The 19,341-nt window shown below is 46.0% G+C and overlaps 1 protein-coding gene across 2 annotated transcripts in view; it reads right to left on the bottom strand.

The window, feature by feature from the left end:
- Positions 1 to 19,341, bottom strand: part of LOC148532590 (SLAM family member 8-like) — a 104,393-nt gene that overhangs the window by 53,268 nt on the left and 31,784 nt on the right. For both annotated transcript variants that reach the window (XM_088467644.1, XM_088467645.1), the window contains one exon: positions 4,847 to 4,883. The gene's annotated coding sequence lies outside the window, so the exon portion shown is untranslated. The remainder of the gene's footprint in view (positions 1 to 4,846; positions 4,884 to 19,341) is intronic.

Below are 19,341 nucleotides of genomic sequence, written 5' to 3'. Positions count from 1 at the left end.
GGGATCAGAGCCCCGGCTCGGGTCTACCCACCAATTTTGGATCCAAGAATGAGACTAAACGTCATCTTACCTGCGTCAGATCTCGCAATTTTTGGATTGTATACAATAAAGTTCTCCCCTCATAATCAGGCGCCATTTCACACAGGAGAGTGGAGGGAGAGGGTGTGGGACTGTGCGCTGTGTACTAAAACGCCATTAGGAGGATACCAATATCACACAGGAGAGTGGAGGGAGAGGGTGTGGGACTGTGGGCTGTGTACTAAATCACCATTAGGAGGACGCCAATATCACACAGGAGAGTGGAGGGAGAGGGTGTGGGACTGTGCGCTGTGTACTATATCACCATTAGGAGGACGCCAATATCACACAGGAGAGTGGAGGGAGAGGGTGTGGGACTGTGGGCTGTGTACTAAATCACCATTAGGAGGACGCCAATATCACACAGGAGAGTGGAGGGAGAGGGTGTGGGACTGTGGGCTGTGTACTAAAACGCCATTAGGAGGATACCAATATCACACAGGAGAGTGGAGGGAGAGGGTGTGGGACTGTGGGCTGTGTACTAAATCACCATTAGGAGTACGCCAATATTACACAGGAGAGTGCAGGGAGAGGGTGAGGGACTGTGCGCTGTGTACTAAATCACCATTAGGAGGACGCCAAAAACACAAAGGAAAGTGGACGGAGAGGGTGTGGGACTGTGCGCTGTGTACTAAACGTCATTAGGAGGACGCCAATATCACACAGGAGAGTGGAGGGAGAGGGTGTGGGACTGTGTGCTGTGTACTAAAACACCATTAGGAGGACGCCAATATCACACAGGAGAGTGGAGGGAGAGGGGGAGGAACTGTGCACTGTGTACTAAATCACCATTAGGAGGATGCCAATATCACACAGGAGAGTGGAGGGAGAGGGGGAGGAACTGTGCGCTGTGTACTAAAACACCATTAGGAGGATGCCAATATCACACAGGAGAGTGGAGGGAGAGGGCGTGGGACTGTGGGCTGTGTACTAAATCACCTTTAGGAGGAGGCCAATATCACACAGGAGAGTGGAGGGAGAGGGTGTGGGACTGTGTGCTGTGTACTAAATCACCATTAGGAGGATGCCGATATCACAAAGGAGAGTGGAGGGAGAGTGTGGGACTGTGGGTTGTGTACTAAAACACCATTAGGAGGACGCCAATATCACACAGGAGAGTGGAGGGAGAGGGTGTGGGACTTTGCACTGTGTAATAAAACACCATTAGGAGGACGCCAATAACACACAGGAGAGTGGAGGGAGAGAGTGTGGGGCTATTGGCTGTGTACTAAAACACCATTAGGAGGAGGCCAATATCACACAGGAGAGTGGAGGGAGAGGGTGTGGGGCTGTTGGCTGTGTACTAAAATGCCATTAGGAGGACACCAATATCACACAGGAGAGTGGAGGGAGTGAGTGTGGGACTGTGGGTTGTGTACTAAAACACCATTAGGAGGACGCCAATATCACACAGGAGAGTGGAGGGAGAGGGGGAGGAACTGTGCGCTGTGTACTAAATCACCATTAGGAGGATGCCAATATCACACAGGAGAGTGGAGGGAGAGTGTGGGACTGTGGGCTGTGTACTAAAACACCATTAGGAGGATGCCAATATCACACAGGAAAGTGGAGGGAGAGGGTGTGGGACTGTTGGCTGTGTACTAAAACGCCATTAGAAGGATGCCAATATCACACAGGAGAGTGGAGGGAGAGGGTGTGGGACTGTGGGCTGTGTACTAAAACGCTATTAGGAGGACGCCAATATCAAACCGGAGAGTGGAGGGAGAGAGTGTAGGACTGTGCGCTGTGTACTAAAACACCTTTAGGAGTAGGCCAATATCACACAGGAGAGTGGACAGAGTGAGTGCGCGACTGTGGGCTGTGTACTAAAACACCATTAGGAGGAGGCCAATATCACACAGGAGAGTGGAGGGAGAGAGTGTGGGGCTATTGGCTGTGTACTAAAACACCATTAGGAGGAGGCCAATATCACACAGGAGAGTGGAGGGAGAGGGTGTGGGGCTGTTGGCTGTGTACTAAAATGCCATTAGGAGGACACCAATATCACACAGGAGAGTGGAGGGAGTGAGTGTGGGACTGTGGGTTGTGTACTAAAACACCATTAGGAGGACGCCAATATCACACAGGAGAGTGGAGGGAGAGGGGGAGGAACTGTGCACTGTGTACTAAATCACCATTAGGAGGATGCCAATATCACACAGGAGAGTGGAGGGAAAGTGTGGGACTGTGGGTTGTGTACTAAAACACCATTAGGAGGAGGCCAATATCACACAGGAGAGTGGAGGGAGAGGGTGAGGGACTGTGGGCTGTGTACTAAAACACCTTTAGGAGGAGGCCAATATCACACAGGAGAGTGGAGGGAGAGGGTGTGGGACTGTGCACTGTGTAATAAAACACCATTAGGAGGACGCCAATATCACACAGGAGAGTGGAGGGAGAGAGTGTGCGACTGTGGGCTGTGTACTAAAACACCATTAGGAGGACGCCAATATCACACAGGAGAGTGGAGGGAGAGGGTGAGGGACTGTGGGCTGTGTACTAAAACACCATTAGGAGGACGCCAATATCACACAGGAGAGTGGAGGGAGAGAGTGTGGGACTGTGGGCTGTGTACTAAAACACCATTAGGAGGACGCCAATATCACACAGGAGAGTGGAGGGAGAGAGTGTGGGGCTGTTGGCTGTGTACTAAAACACCATTAGGAGGACGCCAATATCACACAGGAGAGTGGAGGGAGAGAGTGTGGGGCTGTTGGCTGTGTACTAAAACGCCATTAGGAGGACACCAATATCACACAGGAGAGTGGAGGGAGTGAGTGTGCGACTGTGGGCTGTGTACTAAAACACCATTAGGAGGACGCCAATATCACACAGGAGAGTGGAGGGAGAGGGTGAGGGACAGTGCACTGTGTACTAAAACACCATTAGGAGGACGCCAATATCACACAGGAGAGTGGAGGGAGAGAGTGTGGGACTGTGGGCTGTGTACTAAAACACCTTTAGGATGAGGCCAATATCACACAGGAGAGTGGAGGGAGAGGGTGTGGGACTGTGTGCTGTGTACTAAATCACCATTAGGAGGATGCCAATATCACAAAGGAGAGCGGAGGGAGAGTGTGGGACTGTGGGTTGTGTACTAAAACACCATTAGGAGGATGCCAATATCACACAGGAGAGTGGAGGGAGAGGGTGTGGGACTGTGCACTGTGTAATAAAACACCATTAGGAGGACGCCAATATCACACAGGAGAGTGGAGGGAGAGAGTGTGGGGCTATTGGCTGTGTACTAAAACACCATTAGGAGGAGGCCAATATCACACAGGAGAGTGGAGGGAGAGGGTGTGGGGCTGTTGGCTGTGTACTAAAATGCCATTAGGAGGACACCAATATCACACAGGAGAGTGGAGGGAGTGAGTGTGGGACTGTGGGTTGTGTACTAAAACACCATTAAGAGGACGCCAATATCACACAGGAGAGTGGAGGGAGAGGGTGAGGGACAGTGCACTGTGTACTAAAACACCATTAGGAGGATGCCAATATCACACAGGAGAGTGGAGGGAGAGGGGGAGGAACTGTGCGCTGTGTACTAAAACACCTTTAGGAGGAGGCCAATATCACACAGGAGAGTGGAGGGAGAGGGTGTAGGACTGTGTGCTGTGTACTAAATCACCATTAGGAGGATGCCAATATCACAAAGGAGAGTGGAGGGAGAGTGTGGGACTGTGGGTTGTGTACTAAAATACCATTAGGAGGACGCCAATATCACACAGGAGAGTGGAGGGAGAGGGTGTGGGACTGTGGGCTGTGTACTAAAACGCCAATAGGAGGATGCCAATATCACACAGGAGAGTGGAGGGAGAGAGTGTGGGACTGTGTGCTGTGTACTAAAATGCTATTAGGAGGACGCCAATATCAAACCGGAGAGTGAAGGGAGAGAGTGGAGGACTGTGCGCTGTGTACTAAAACACCTTTAGGAGTAGGCCAATATCACACAGGAGAGTGGACAGAGTGAGTGCGCGACTGTGGGCTGTGTACTAAAACACCATTGGGAGGACGCCAATATCACACAGGAGAGTGGAGGGAGAGGGTGTGGGACTGTGCACTGTGTACTAAAATGCCATTTGAAGGACGCCAATATCACACAGGAGAGTGTTTGGGACTTTGTGCCTGTGCACATCAAACCTGGTGACCATTGCTAGCGACTGTGGGAGTAAACAAATGTGCGAACACACTGGGTTCGATTAATTTCAACGTGAATTGAATAGCGCCAGGAATGAGCTCCAGGAGCTATTCAACTCAGCGCGCTGCAAAGCCCCACTAAGGATTTCTTCCTGGAATGTGAGCAGAAATACAACAAAAGTCAAGATGCGATGCCGTTTTCTGCCCTTAGCGCCGGGAAAACAGCATTGTGCCGGGAAGTTTAGTCGGAGGATGCCCGTTCTCACAACTAAACATCCTGTTGAAGGAGCGAGGGGTGAAAGAATGGACATTCCCTGACTTAACAGCGCCCAGAATTGAATAGCGCTGGGTTCTCTCTCCTGGCGCTATTTACTTCGCGATCAATTGAATGGAGCCCTCTCAGCGATGTAAGCGATAGATCGTTACAGAACTTAATACCATATAATACTGCATGCACAGAATCAGTAGAATGTGCTGAGGTATAAATGTATAAGAAGTGTATAGATTAATTTGTGCAATGCAGGAACTGTTTTAAGGTTGGAATTTATCATCGCTATCTTGTTATGTTATGATTCTCTTTCACAGTATAAACATTCTATAAATGTACAGTTACTGTGTGATCACTTACCTGTTATTGGAGGAAAGTTCTACGTGTACAATGAATCCTGTAAAAGAAGGAAATTATATATAAAAAAAAGATCAATGTAGATGTATACATCATAGCACATTAATACACTGCTTTACACTAATTTTGGGCTTTCCCAAGCAGGTCCAAAATAAATATTCACACTATCTATTACATAAGCTTGGGTGGAGGCACTAAAATTCACATTTAGCATAATGGATTCATTTTAGAAACACGTTACACTCTCATCATTCCAATCTAGTACATTAATAGTAGTTATAAGTCCTCCCCGGAGGGTCACAGACACAAACGATGGTACTCTAGTGCACAGGAAGCTCTGCAAGTACATTTATTTACACTACACAATTTCAGGGTTTATTCTCTTCCCAATAATCAGATGTTACAGAATCTTTAACCAAGAAAGTCTTTATAGCTATAATGTTACATTGCAGCAACAGGCGGGAAGCTTCTCATAATTCATATTTACAGCGCGGTTCTCAGACACTCCTAATGCTCAAGTCTGTATAGAACATAGCATATAATCTATGGCCAATCACATTTATAGTCTGAGGGTGATGTAACGTGCCTGTAATGCACAAGTCTATATAGTACATAGCATATAATCTATGGCCAATCACATTTATAGTCTGAGGGTGATGTAACATGCCTGTAATGCACAAGTCTATATAGTACATAGCATATAATCTATGGCCAATCACATTTATAGTCTGAGGGTGATGTAACATGCCTCTAATGCACAAGTCTATATAGTACATAGCATATAATCTATGGCCAATCACATTTATAGTCTGAGGGTGATGTAACGTGCCTGTAATGCACAAGTCTATATAGTACATAGCATATAATCTATGGCCAATCACATTTATAGTCTGAGGGTGATGTAACGTGCCTCTAATGCACAAGTCTATATAGTACATAGCATATAATCTATGGCCAATCACATTTATAGTCTGAGGGTGATGTAACGTGCCTGTAATGCACAAGTCTATATAGTACATAGCATATAATCTATAGCCAATCACATTTATAGTCTGAGGGTGATGTAACGTGCCTGTAATGCACAAGTCTATATAGTACATAGCATATAATCTATGGCCAATCACATTTATAGTCTGAGGGTGATGTAACGTGCCTGTAATGCACAAGTCTATATAGTACATAGCATATAATCTATGGCCAATCACATTTATAGTCTGAGGGTGATGTAACGTGCCTCTAATGCACAAGTCTATATAGTACATAGCACATAATCTATGGCCAATCACATTTATAGTCTGAGGGTGATGTAACGTGCCTCTAATGCACAAGTCTATATAGTACATAGCACATAATCTATAGCCAATCACATTGATAGTCTGAGGGTGATGTAACGTGCCTGTAATGCACAAGTCTATATAGTACATAGCATATAATCTATGGCCAATCACATTTATAGTCTGAGGGTGATGTAACGTGCCTGTAATGCACAAGTCTATATAGTACATATCATATAATCTATGGGCAATCACATTTATAGTCTGAGGGTGATGTAACATGCCTCTAATGCACAAGTCTATATAGTACATAGCATATAATCTATGGCCAATCACATTTATAGTCTGAGGGTGATGTAACGTGCCTCTAATGCACAAGTCTATATAGTACATAGCATATAATCTATGGCCAATCACATTTATAGTCTGAGGGTGATGTAACATGCCTGTAATGCACAAGTCTATATAGAACATAGCATATAATCTATGGCCAATCACATTTATAGTCTGAGGGTGATGTAACGTGCCTCTAATGCACAAGTCTATATAGTACATATCATATAATCTATGGCCAATCACATTTATAATCTGAGGGTGATGTAACGTGCCTCTAATGCACAAGTCTATATAGAACATAGCATATAATCTATAGCCAATCACATTGATAGTCTGAGGGTGATGTAACATGCCTCTAATGCACAAGTCTATATAGTACATAGCATATAATCTATGGCCAATCACATTTATAGTCTGAGGGTGATGTAACGTGCCTCTAATGCACAAGTCTATATAGTACATAGCATATAATCTATAGCCAATCACATTTATAGTCTGAGGGTGATGTAACGTGCCTCTAATGCACAAGTCTATATAGAACATAGCATATAATCTATGGCCAATCACATTTATAGTCTGAGGGTGATGTAACGTGCCTCTAATGCACAAGTCTATATAGTACATAGCATATAATCTATAGCCAATCACATTTATAGTCTGAGGGTGATGTAACGTGCCTGTAAAGCACAAGTCTATATAGAACATAGTATATAATCTATGGCCAATCACATTTATAGTCTGAGGGTGATGTAACGTGCCTGTAATGCACAAGCGTAAAATACGTCCTGAAAACGGCACAAATTGTGTTTACGCCCAATTCTTCATGAGCCTCACTTATAGGATCTAGGTAACGTTCTGCAATGGGTATATTATTATCATTCAGATCTCATCATTAACATTAGGCAAACACAAAAGGAACATCACTGTGATATACCATCATAATGGGCCATCAGCATCTGTGTCTGTGTGTTACGGTGGTATGGCAGCGCTATGTACACACCAGCCGATGCCTTATCACTACAGACATCCAATGTGCTTAGCCAGTAGGATGGGTTATTATAGCCTGGTGAGTGTATACAGCTTGCGGGTAGCGGTGCAGGATGCTGGAACAGCGGTTATACCAGGATAATTGGCTGAGTCTCTCAGTGCTAAGTGTTAGACATCCATCTCCCACTGTGTCACTCTCTCACAGTAAAGACAAGATGACCCCGTACATGCTCAGCACTAACATGGCGGCCATCTTGGAACAGGGAATGAAGCAGGGGCGTTTCTATAATGGGTGCAGGGTACATGTACCCCTGGGGTCCAGTGGGGCCCACATCGCACACCCTGCACCCATATTTTTAATACTTACCACTCCGCCTCCGGAGTTCCGCTGTTAAAATTGCCTGGAAAATGTCAGCTGCGGCCATTTTCCTGGCATTTTGCACATGCGCAGTAGGGAAAACCCCTGCACATGTGTTGTACACTCTGGGAACACTCTAGTGCCCAGAGGTTACCAGTGCGGCGCTGCTGGCCGGCGGAGCGAGAGGAGGGGGCCCTGGAGAGAGACTGCACACGTGGCCCCCTCCTCTCTTGAAACACCCTGGAATGAAGCCTCCCTGGAGGAACAAAATGGAGTGTGCACAGTAGCGCACTCCCTTACTAAGAGTAGTGAGCGATTATGTGCCTGTATACACAACCACAGTGACACGCCCCTGACACGCCCATAAGGCGGAGCCTCTCTGTGCTGCAGCTTAGTCACATTCTAGTCACCGCCCAGGAGCAGCCCCGATATGTTGAATGCGGAACATGTATAGCTCTTGTTAGAGGATATAGAAGATCATATTTCAAAATAATTATATTCATTCAGTCAGTCAGTCAGATAATTACACAAATATACAGTCACTTCATTCAGCTATCTTTATTGTTTGCATTAATACCAATAACTTGTAGTTTTTATGATTCATTAGGTTTTTTTTAATTTGCAGAGATTTTTTTTAATTATTATTTGTTACTTTCCTAATGTATTATGAAATGCAGGAATACTAGTATAATTCCACATCTCTATCTCCCTCCATGGCTTTTACCCAGCACGCACTGTAACAATCATCTGCATACCCCCCAGAACAGAGACGGCCATCGATGGTTTGCTAGAGATGCTTGATGAGTTTGCCATCAATCGATGACAGACCAATGATGGGGAAGGTCCGATGGTGACACTGCAATGTTTTGTTTTTTTCCTATTACGAGGGAACCATTGGATGGTCATTCCTAGCCCACACTACAAAATATACAATATGGGCGGTCGCCTACGTTGCCTGGCGGTAAATCCGGCCCTGGGCGTGATGGTGCGTTTGAACGCCGTTACAGGGATGTGCATAAATTATCCAATGCGATGCCATACACAGCCTGAGTACTCATAGCGTGCAAGGAAGTTAGCAATTCCGGAGTAAGGTCTGGGCTTGTGCAAGTGTGAGTGAGGCTGCGAAGGTACTCGGTGTTACTGATGGTTTCACAGACTTGCTAAACATTACGGATGAGTGTAAGGTAAAGTGTAGTGCTGCGATGGCATAGCGATCGCAATGAATTAGCATACTATCGTAGTTTAACTACGTGCGTAGCCGCAGCTGCGATCGCAATAGCCATCCTTGGTGAATCAGGCCCGTTGTGCCTTATATATAATGCAGGGAAATGATGCTAATGATCCTATTTGAATGTATAGATCTTTGTTATATTTAATATAACCGCTTCATAATGGGGATGCAATCAGGGAGACAGGGAGATTGCTGCTATTTCACGGAGTCTCCCTGACAATGAGGGAGAGTTGGCGAGTATGACGAAATAACATGGATAATCCGGAGAAAACATCGTCCGCCAGAAAACCGGTAACCTGGATGTGACGTCCACTTTGCAAATCGTTCATATTTCCTATTACATGTAAATATTAATGCCTGGTTGTGATCCTGCAGCTTTATTACCTCAATGTAGTTTTGTCGCTTCTATGCGTTTTAATTATACAAACATAAGACGCACATTTTGAGTGCAGAAGGCGCTCAGCGCGGGCCACGTCACATGGGAACTGGCGCGCTGGGAAGGGCTATTGCAGTGACTGAAGTAACAGTAATATAGGACACATCTGTACATTGATATGAAAACTCACTAATCTGTTCTGATACATTTACTTCTATTCTCTATTCTAGCATCAGTTTTATCCACATGTTGTCCAGGGAAGTTACAGAGAACAATTATCTAGCACCTTATAGAAGATAATAGCTCAAATCTGATTGGTTGCTATGGGCAACATTCCACACTTTAGTAAATATACCCGAAGATGAGCAGTATACAAATCAGTGACATATATAAAGAGCGTTATGTAACAACACCAGTAATAATATTACATTGTACAGGTGATGGGTATTATCACCTATTATCAGGATAGAGAATGAATAATATTATACAAGTCTTTCATAGTCCTGTTGTGATTGATTGTGTCTATTCCTAGTCAGTGGTTATAGTGCCCAGGTCATAGTGGTTTCATAGTTACATTTATTTTGGATACACATATAGGCACTGGTGGATGTGTGTCAAACGCGTTTAATGGGCTGATTCTCTATTTTGTAAATAATAATATTAATCTATAACTTCATTAAAACATGGAAAATAGAATCTAGTGATGTCACAGCATGTTCTACAGCACTGTGATGTCACAGAGACAGCGGATCTCAGCTGAACAAAGCAACTGACAACACAAAGCCCAGGTGAGTGTGAGTCTAGTAGTGGAAGAGGGAGGACATAACACTTTGCTTGAGGGATGTTCCCTCAAGTCAGCCCGAATGGGCACCGAACAATGTGCGCTTCTAAAGCGAATGATAATTTCTATTGGAGACAGCCAGGCCCAGGTTTCTTGCGGTCATTTCCAGGACCTCTGACCTCAGGCCAGGTAAGTTGTGCTGGTTTCATCTTAATTCATTTACTCTTCACAAAAACATTTCTGGCAGACACCTGGGGGTAAATGTAACAGGTTGCGGCTTTGAGACATCGGCGAGTCCCGTGCTAGACTGCCCAATTGTTTAAAGTAGCAGTCTTTTAGTAGGCAAAATCAACCTGGTTTTGCCTACTAAAAGACTATTTCAAAACATCGTCTCACATGGGACTCACCGATAGTCTCATAGCTACTGTGGTCCTAACTGGTGGCACCATACAGCTTGCGCAGCCAGACCGTCACTAGGGCAGATAAAAGCCTGGTGAGAGGGAGCAAGTTACATTGTCATGGTGACACCGTGCTGGTCACCTACCTGTGTTCTGCTGTACAGTGTATTTATTATTATGGTAACTGTGTCCTTTTGTTGCAGGTTTCTCAGTTAGGACGGAGAACCGTAGGATGTCCATCAGACCTGGAGGTCATTGGTCACCCTGTGAGACTAAACCCGAGGCCACAGGGTATAAAATCAAATGGCCTGAAGGTTCCTCATCCCGCAGCAGGCGAGGCACTGAGGTTACCTAAGATAAAGGTAATAATCTCACATTCTGGCTTTGTACACTATTATAATTGCCATAGAGAGGACATTATGTGGTCATGGTCACTCAGTGCAGGTCATACACCGCTCTCATATGGAGACAGTTATTACTGAGGCAGTAACCATGTGCTTGTGTTACAGGCTAATAACTCAGGCATGTCACAGCCCAGGAACTGGCCAGACGTGGCAGGAACTGATCCCACCAACATCAGACATCAGGGAACCCAAACCTGCAGACCTGGCCCAAAGTATCCTCGCCCGGCACCAAGAAGGCTGCTGATCGTTCCTGTGATAGAGGTCATTATTGTACATTCTGACTTTGTGCCCCATTATAATTGCCAGCTAGCCCTAATTTCAGGGATAATCCCAGATTTAAATGATTTGTCCCTAAAAATGTCCCTGCTTTATGCAAAGAGCTGGCCCAGGCGGTCAATGAGATGTCAGCCAGGGAGCCGAATGGAACATCACATTGTCAGGGTCACTCAGTGCAGGACATAACCCATATGGAGGGTGTATTAGTAAGGCAGTAACTATGTGCTTACATTGCAGCTGTCTGAGGCAGGATTCCACACCACCAGACACCAGCATGACCTGATGACAATTGGGCATGCTATACAGCTGGGAGAGAAACACCAGATCCCAGTTACTACCGTCGCCAGCTCCAGGATTCCTCAGCCCCCTGGGCGTGAGAAGAGGAGCTTCCCTGTCACTCAGGTAATTATTTTACTTTCCTACTAACTGTGCCCCATTATTATTGCCAACTCTCTCTAATTTCAGAGACAGTCCCAGGTATCAGGTTTGTCCCTGAACGTGTCCCTGTTTCATAGTTGTAATTGGCTGAGTGGTCAGTACGATGCTGATTCCTACATCTGGAATAGAAGTGACATACGTAAGAAGGGCTTTCCCATATAAGGGATGATTCTGAGACGCATGTACTTGCCGGCAGCCTCGGAAGCCATATTTATTACCCTATGCTAACGCGAGAGTCAGTAGGCCTAACGCAAGGGATCCTGCATAAAGCCGTGCCGCCTATTGGTGTTACACCCTCTATGTGAGAGTCCCTCTTTCCCCTACACTGTGATAACCTGAGCGGGAAGGTATTGTCACCAGGGAAACTGTACTAATATAATAATACTGTGTCTTACACTGCGCTGTTTTCCTTGTACAGGACAGACGCGCTGCAACATCAGCCTGCACTCAGCGCTCCGGGAGCAGATTCCCACCCATCACATCTAGTGGAAGACGCTGAGGATGCAAAAATTCCAAAAACATCTGGAAACATCTTTTTTATATGGATTAAAAAAACATCTGGAAACATATTTCTTTTATATATATTTGAAAAAACCATCTAAAAATATCTTTCTATTATATATATGTAAAAAAAAACAACATCTGGAAACATCTTTTTATTATATATATCTTTTAATAAAACCTAATCATTTTCTTTTTTTACATGAAGTCTGGGTGTTATACTGTGTCCATTACATAATAGATACAACCAAAAGACATGTTTGCTCAGGCCTAGAAATATTACATGGCTGCTGCTCATTAACCCACAACAAAAGGGTTTAGTGACATTTAGCGCTGCATGGTGTGGTTATAGCAGGCTATATAATATACTGGCGTGTTAGTACACCACATGTGATAACAGGCAGGGCTGACTGATTATCCCCAAACTGTATTGAAGAGGTGTGGGTTAAATGTAGAGATGAGCAATTTGGTTTTACCAGGAACAGAACACACCTGAACTTAGGGGATCAGAGCCCCGGCTCGGGTCTACCCACCAATTTTGGATCCAAGAATGAGACTAAACGTCATCTTACCTGCGTCAGATCTCGCAATTTTTGGATTGTATACAATAAAGTTCTTCCCTCATAATCAGGCGCCATTTCACACAGGAGAGTGGAGGGAGAGGGTGTGGGACTGTGCGCTGTGTACTAAAACGCCATTAGGAGGATACCAATATCACACAGGAGAGTGGAGGGAGAGGGTGTGGGACTGTGGGCTGTGTACTAAATCACCATTAGGAGGACGCCAATATCACACAGGAGAGTGGAGGGAGAGGGTGTGGGACTGTGCGCTGTGTACTATATCACCATTAGGAGGACGCCAATATCACACAGGAGAGTGGAGGGAGAGGGTGTGGGACTGTGGGCTGTGTACTAAATCACCATTAGGAGGACGCCAATATCACACAGGAGAGTGGAGGGAGAGGGTGTGGGACTGTGGGCTGTGTACTAAAACGCCATTAGGAGGATACCAATATCACACAGGAGAGTGGAGGGAGAGGGTGTGGGACTGTGGGCTGTGTACTAAATCACCATTAGGAGTACGCCAATATTACACAGGAGAGTGCAGGGAGAGGGTGAGGGACTGTGCGCTGTGTACTAAATCACCATTAGGAGGACGCCAAAAACACAAAGGAAAGTGGACGGAGAGGGTGTGGGACTGTGCGCTGTGTACTAAACGTCATTAGGAGGACGCCAATATCACACAGGAGAGTGGAGGGAGAGGGTGTGGGACTGTGTGCTGTGTACTAAAACACCATTAGGAGGACGCCAATATCACACAGGAGAGTGGAGGGAGAGGGGGAGGAACTGTGCACTGTGTACTAAATCACCATTAGGAGGATGCCAATATCACACAGGAGAGTGGAGGGAGAGGGGGAGGAACTGTGCGCTGTGTACTAAAACACCATTAGGAGGACGCCAATATCACACAGGAGAGTGGAGGGAGAGGGTGTGGGACTGTGCACTGTGTAATAAAACACCATTAGGAGGACGCCAATAACACACAGGAGAGTGGAGGGAGAGAGTGTGGGGCTATTGGCTGTGTACTAAAACACCATTAGGAGGAGGCCAATATCACACAGGAGAGTGGAGGGAGAGGGTGTGGGGCTGTTGGCTGTGTACTAAAATGCCATTAGGAGGACACCAATATCACACAGGAGAGTGGAGGGAGTGAGTGTGGGACTGTGGGTTGTGTACTAAAACACCATTAGGAGGACGCCAATATCACACAGGAGAGTGGAGGGAGAGGGGGAGGAACTGTGCGCTGTGTACTAAATCACCATTAGGAGGATGCCAATATCACACAGGAGAGTGGAGGGAGAGTGTGGGACTGTGGGCTGTGTACTAAAACACCATTAGGAGGATGCCAATATCACACAGGAAAGTGGAGGGAGAGGGTGTGGGACTGTTGGCTGTGTACTAAAACGCCATTAGAAGGATGCCAATATCACACAGGAGAGTGGAGGGAGAGGGTGTGGGACTGTGGGCTGTGTACTAAAACGCTATTAGGAGGACGCCAATATCAAACCGGAGAGTGGAGGGAGAGAGTGTAGGACTGTGCGCTGTGTACTAAAACACCTTTAGGAGTAGGCCAATATCACACAGGAGAGTGGACAGAGTGAGTGCGCGACTGTGGGCTGTGTACTAAAACACCATTAGGAGGAGGCCAATATCACACAGGAGAGTGGAGGGAGAGAGTGTGGGGCTATTGGCTGTGTACTAAAACACCATTAGGAGGAGGCCAATATCACACAGGAGAGTGGAGGGAGAGGGTGTGGGGCTGTTGGCTGTGTACTAAAATGCCATTAGGAGGACACCAATATCACACAGGAGAGTGGAGGGAGTGAGTGTGGGACTGTGGGTTGTGTACTAAAACACCATTAGGAGGACGCCAATATCACACAGGAGAGTGGAGGGAGAGGGGGAGGAACTGTGCACTGTGTACTAAATCACCATTAGGAGGATGCCAATATCACACAGGAGAGTGGAGGGAAAGTGTGGGACTGTGGGTTGTGTACTAAAACACCATTAGGAGGAGGCCAATATCACACAGGAGAGTGGAGGGAGAGGGTGAGGGACTGTGGGCTGTGTACTAAAACACCTTTAGGAGGAGGCCAATATCACACAGGAGAGTGGAGGGAGAGGGTGTGGGACTGTGCACTGTGTAATAAAACACCATTAGGAGGACGCCAATATCACACAGGAGAGTGGAGGGAGAGAGTGTGCGACTGTGGGCTGTGTACTAAAACACCATTAGGAGGACGCCAATATCACACAGGAGAGTGGAGGGAGAGGGTGAGGGACTGTGGGCTGTGTACTAAAACACCATTAGGAGGACGCCAATATCACACAGGAGAGTGGAGGGAGAGAGTGTGGGACTGTGGGCTGTGTACTAAAACACCATTAGGAGGACGCCAATATCACACAGGAGAGTGGAGGGAGAGAGTGTGGGGCTGTTGGCTGTGTACTAAAACACCATTAGGAGGATGCCAATATCACACAGGAGAGTGGAGGGAGAGAGTGTGGGGCTGTTGGCTGTGTACTAAAACGCCATTAGGAGGACACCAATATCACACAGGAGAGTGGAGGGAGTGAGTGTGCGACTGTGGGCTGTGTACTAAAACACCATTAGGAGGACGCCAATATCACACAGGAGAGTGGAGGGAGAGGGTGAGGGACAGTGCACTGTGTACTAAAACACCATTAGGAGGACGCCAATATCACACAGGAGAGTGGAGGGAGAGAGTGTGGGACTGTGGGCTGTGTACTAAAACACCTTTAGGATGAGGCCAATATCACACAGGAGAGTGGAGGGAGAGGGTGTGGGACTGTGTGCTGTGTACTAAATCACCATTAGGAGGATGCCAATATCACAAAGGAGAGCGGAGGGAGAGTGTGGGACTGTGGGTTGTGTACTAAAACACCATTAGGAGGATGCCAATATCACACAGGAGAGTGGAGGGAGAGGGTGTGGGACTGTGCACTGTGTAATAAAACACCATTAGGAGGACGCCAATATCACACAGGAGAGTGGAGGGAGAGAGTGTGGGGCTATTGGCTGTGTACTAAAACACCATTAGGAGGAGGCCAATATCACACAGGAGAGTGGAGGGAGAGGGTGTGGGGCTGTTGGCTGTGTACTAAAATGCCATTAGGAGGACACCAATATCACACAGGAGAGTGGAGGGAGTGAGTGTGGGACTGTGGGTTGTGTACTAAAACACCATTAAGAGGACGCCAATATCACACAGGAGAGTGGAGGGAGAGGGTGAGGGACAGTGCACTGTGTACTAAAACACCATTAGGAGGATGCCAATATCACACAGGAGAGTGGAGGGAGAGGGGGAGGAACTGTGCGCTGTGTACTAAAACACCTTTAGGAGGAGGCCAATATCACACAGGAGAGTGGAGGGAGAGGGTGTAGGACTGTGTGCTGTGTACTAAATCACCATTAGGAGGATGCCAATATCACAAAGGAGAGTGGAGGGAGAGTGTGGGACTGTGGGTTGTGTACTAAAACACCATTAGGAGGACGCCAATATCACACAGGAGAGTGGAGGGAGAGGGTGTGGGACTGTGGGCTGTGTACTAAAACGCCAATAGGAGGATGCCAATATCACACAGGAGAGTGGAGGGAGAGAGTGTGGGACTGTGTGCTGTGTACTAAAATGCTATTAGGAGGACGCCAATATCAAACCGGAGAGTGAAGGGAGAGAGTGGAGGACTGTGCGCTGTGTACTAAAACACCTTTAGGAGTAGGCCAATATCACACAGGAGAGTGGACAGAGTGAGTGCGCGACTGTGGGCTGTGTACTAAAACACCATTGGGAGGACGCCAATATCACACAGGAGAGTGGAGGGAGAGGGTGTGGGACTGTGCACTGTGTACTAAAATGCCATTTGAAGGACGCCAATATCACACAGGAGAGTGTTTGGGACTTTGTGCCTGTGCACATCAAACCTGGTGACCATTGCTAGCGACTGTGGGAGTAAACAAATGTGCGAACACACTGGGTTCGATTAATTTCAACGTGAATTGAATAGCGCCAGGAATGAGCTCCAGGAGCTATTCAACTCAGCGCGCTGCAAAGCCCCACTAAGGATTTCTTCCTGGAATGTGAGCAGAAATACAACAAAAGTCAAGATGCGATGCCGTTTTCTGCCCTTAGCGCCGGGAAAACAGCATTGTGCCGGGAAGTTTAGTCGGAGGATGCCCGTTCTCACAACTAAACATCCTGTTGAAGGAGCGAGGGGTGAAAGAATGGACATTCCCTGACTTAACAGCGCCCAGAATTGAATAGCGCTGGGTTCTCTCTCCTGGCGCTATTTACTTCGCGATCAATTGAATGGAGCCCTCTCAGCGATGTAAGCGATAGATCGTTACAGAACTTAATACCATATAATACTGTATGCACAGAATCAGTAGAATGTGCTGAGGTATAAATGTATAAGAAGTGTATAGATTAATTTGTGCAATGCAGGAACTGTTTTAAGGTTGGAATTTATCATCGCTATCTTGTTATGTTATGATTCTCTTTCACAGTATAAACATTCTATAAATGTACAGTTACTGTGTGATCACTTACCTGTTATTGGAGGAAAGTTCTACGTGTACAATGAATCGTGTAAAAGAAGGAAATTATATATAAAAAAAAGATCAATGTAGATGTATATATCATAGCACATTAATACACTGCTTTACACTAATTTTGGGCTTTCCCAAGCAGGTCCAAAATAAATATTCACACTATCTATTACATAAGCTTGGGTGGAGGCACTAAAATTCACATTTAGCATAATGGATTCATTTTAGAAACACGTTACACTCTCATCATTCCAATCTAGTACATTAATAGTAGTTATAAGTCCTCCCCGGAGGGTCACAGACACAAACGATGGTACTCTAGTGCACAGGAAGCTCTGCAAGTACATTTATTTACACTACACAATTTCAGGGTTTATTCTCTTCCCAATAATCAGATGTTACAGAATCTTTAACCAAGAAAGTCTTTATAGCTATAATGTTACATTGCAGCAACAGGCGGGAAGCTTCTCATAATTCATATTTACAGCGCGGTTCTCAGACACTCCTAATGCTCAAGTCTGTATAGAACATAGCATATAATCTATGGCCAATCACATTTATAGTCTGAGGGTGATGTAACATGCCTGTAATGCACAAGTCTATATAGTACATAGCATATAATCTATGGCCAATCACATTTATAGTCTGAGGGTGATGTAACATGCCTCTAATGCACAAGTCTATATAGTACATAGCATATAATCTATGGCCAATCACATTTATAGTCTGAGGGTGATGTAACGTGCCTGTAATGCACAAGTCTATATAGTACATAGCATATAATCTATGGCCAATCACATTTATAGTCTGAGGGTGATGTAACGTGCCTCTAAAGTACAAGTCTATATAGTACATAGCATATAATCTATGGCCAATCACATTTATAGTCTGAGGGTGATGTAACGTGCCTGTAATGCACAAGTCTATATAGTACATAGCATATAATCTATGGCCAATCACATTTATAGTCTGAGGGTGATGTAACGTGCCTGTAAAGCACAAGTCTATATAGAACATAGTATATAATCTATGGCCAATCACATTTATAGTCTGAGGGTGATGTAACGTGCCTGTAATGCACAAGCGTAAAATACGTCCTGAAAACGGCACAAATTGTGTTTACGCCCAATTCTTCATGAGCCTCACTTATAGGATCTAGGTAACGTTCTGCAATGGGTATATTATTATCATTCAGATCTCATCATTAACATTAGGCAAACACAAAAGGAACATCACTGTGATATACCATCATAATGGGCCATCAGCATCTGTGTCTGTGTGTTACGGTGGTATGGCAGCGCTATGTACACACCAGCCGATGCCTTATCACTACAGACATCCAATGTGCTTAGCCAGTAGGATGGGTTATTATAGCCTGGTGAGTGTATACAGCTTGCGGGTAGCGGTGCAGGATGCTGGAACAGCGGTTATACCAGGATAATTGGCTGAGTCTCTCAGTGCTAAGTGTTAGACATCCATCTCCCACTGTGTCACTCTCTCACAGTAAAGACAAGATGACCCCGTACATGCTCAGCACTAACATGGCGGCCATCTTGGAACAGGGAATGAAGCAGGGGCGTTTCTATAATGGGTGCAGGGTACATGTACCCCTGGGGTCCAGTGGGGCCCACATCGCACACCCTGCACCCATATTTTTAATACTTACCACTCCGCCTCCGGAGTTCCGCTGTTAAAATTGCCTGGAAAATGTCAGCTGCGGCCATTTTCCTGGCATTTTGCACATGCGCAGTAGGGAAAACCCCTGCACATGTGTTGTACACTCTGGGAACACTCTAGTGCCCAGAGGTTACCAGTGCGGCGCTGCTGGCCGGCGGAGCGAGAGGAGGGGGCCCTGGAGAGAGACTGCACACGTGGCCCCCTCCTCTCTTGAAACACCCTGGAATGAAGCCTCCCTGGAGGAACAAAATGGAGTGTGCACAGTAGCGCACTCCCTTACTAAGAGTAGTGAGCGATTATGTGCCTGTATACACAACCACAGTGACACGCCCCTGAC

The sequence above is a fragment of the Taudactylus pleione genome, unplaced genomic scaffold, assembly GCF_031769625.1.
Source record: "Taudactylus pleione unplaced genomic scaffold, aTauple2 ptg000073l, whole genome shotgun sequence".
Classification (NCBI taxonomy): Eukaryota; Metazoa; Chordata; class Amphibia; order Anura; family Myobatrachidae; genus Taudactylus; species Taudactylus pleione.
This window is presented reverse-complemented; position numbering and strand designations above follow the sequence as displayed.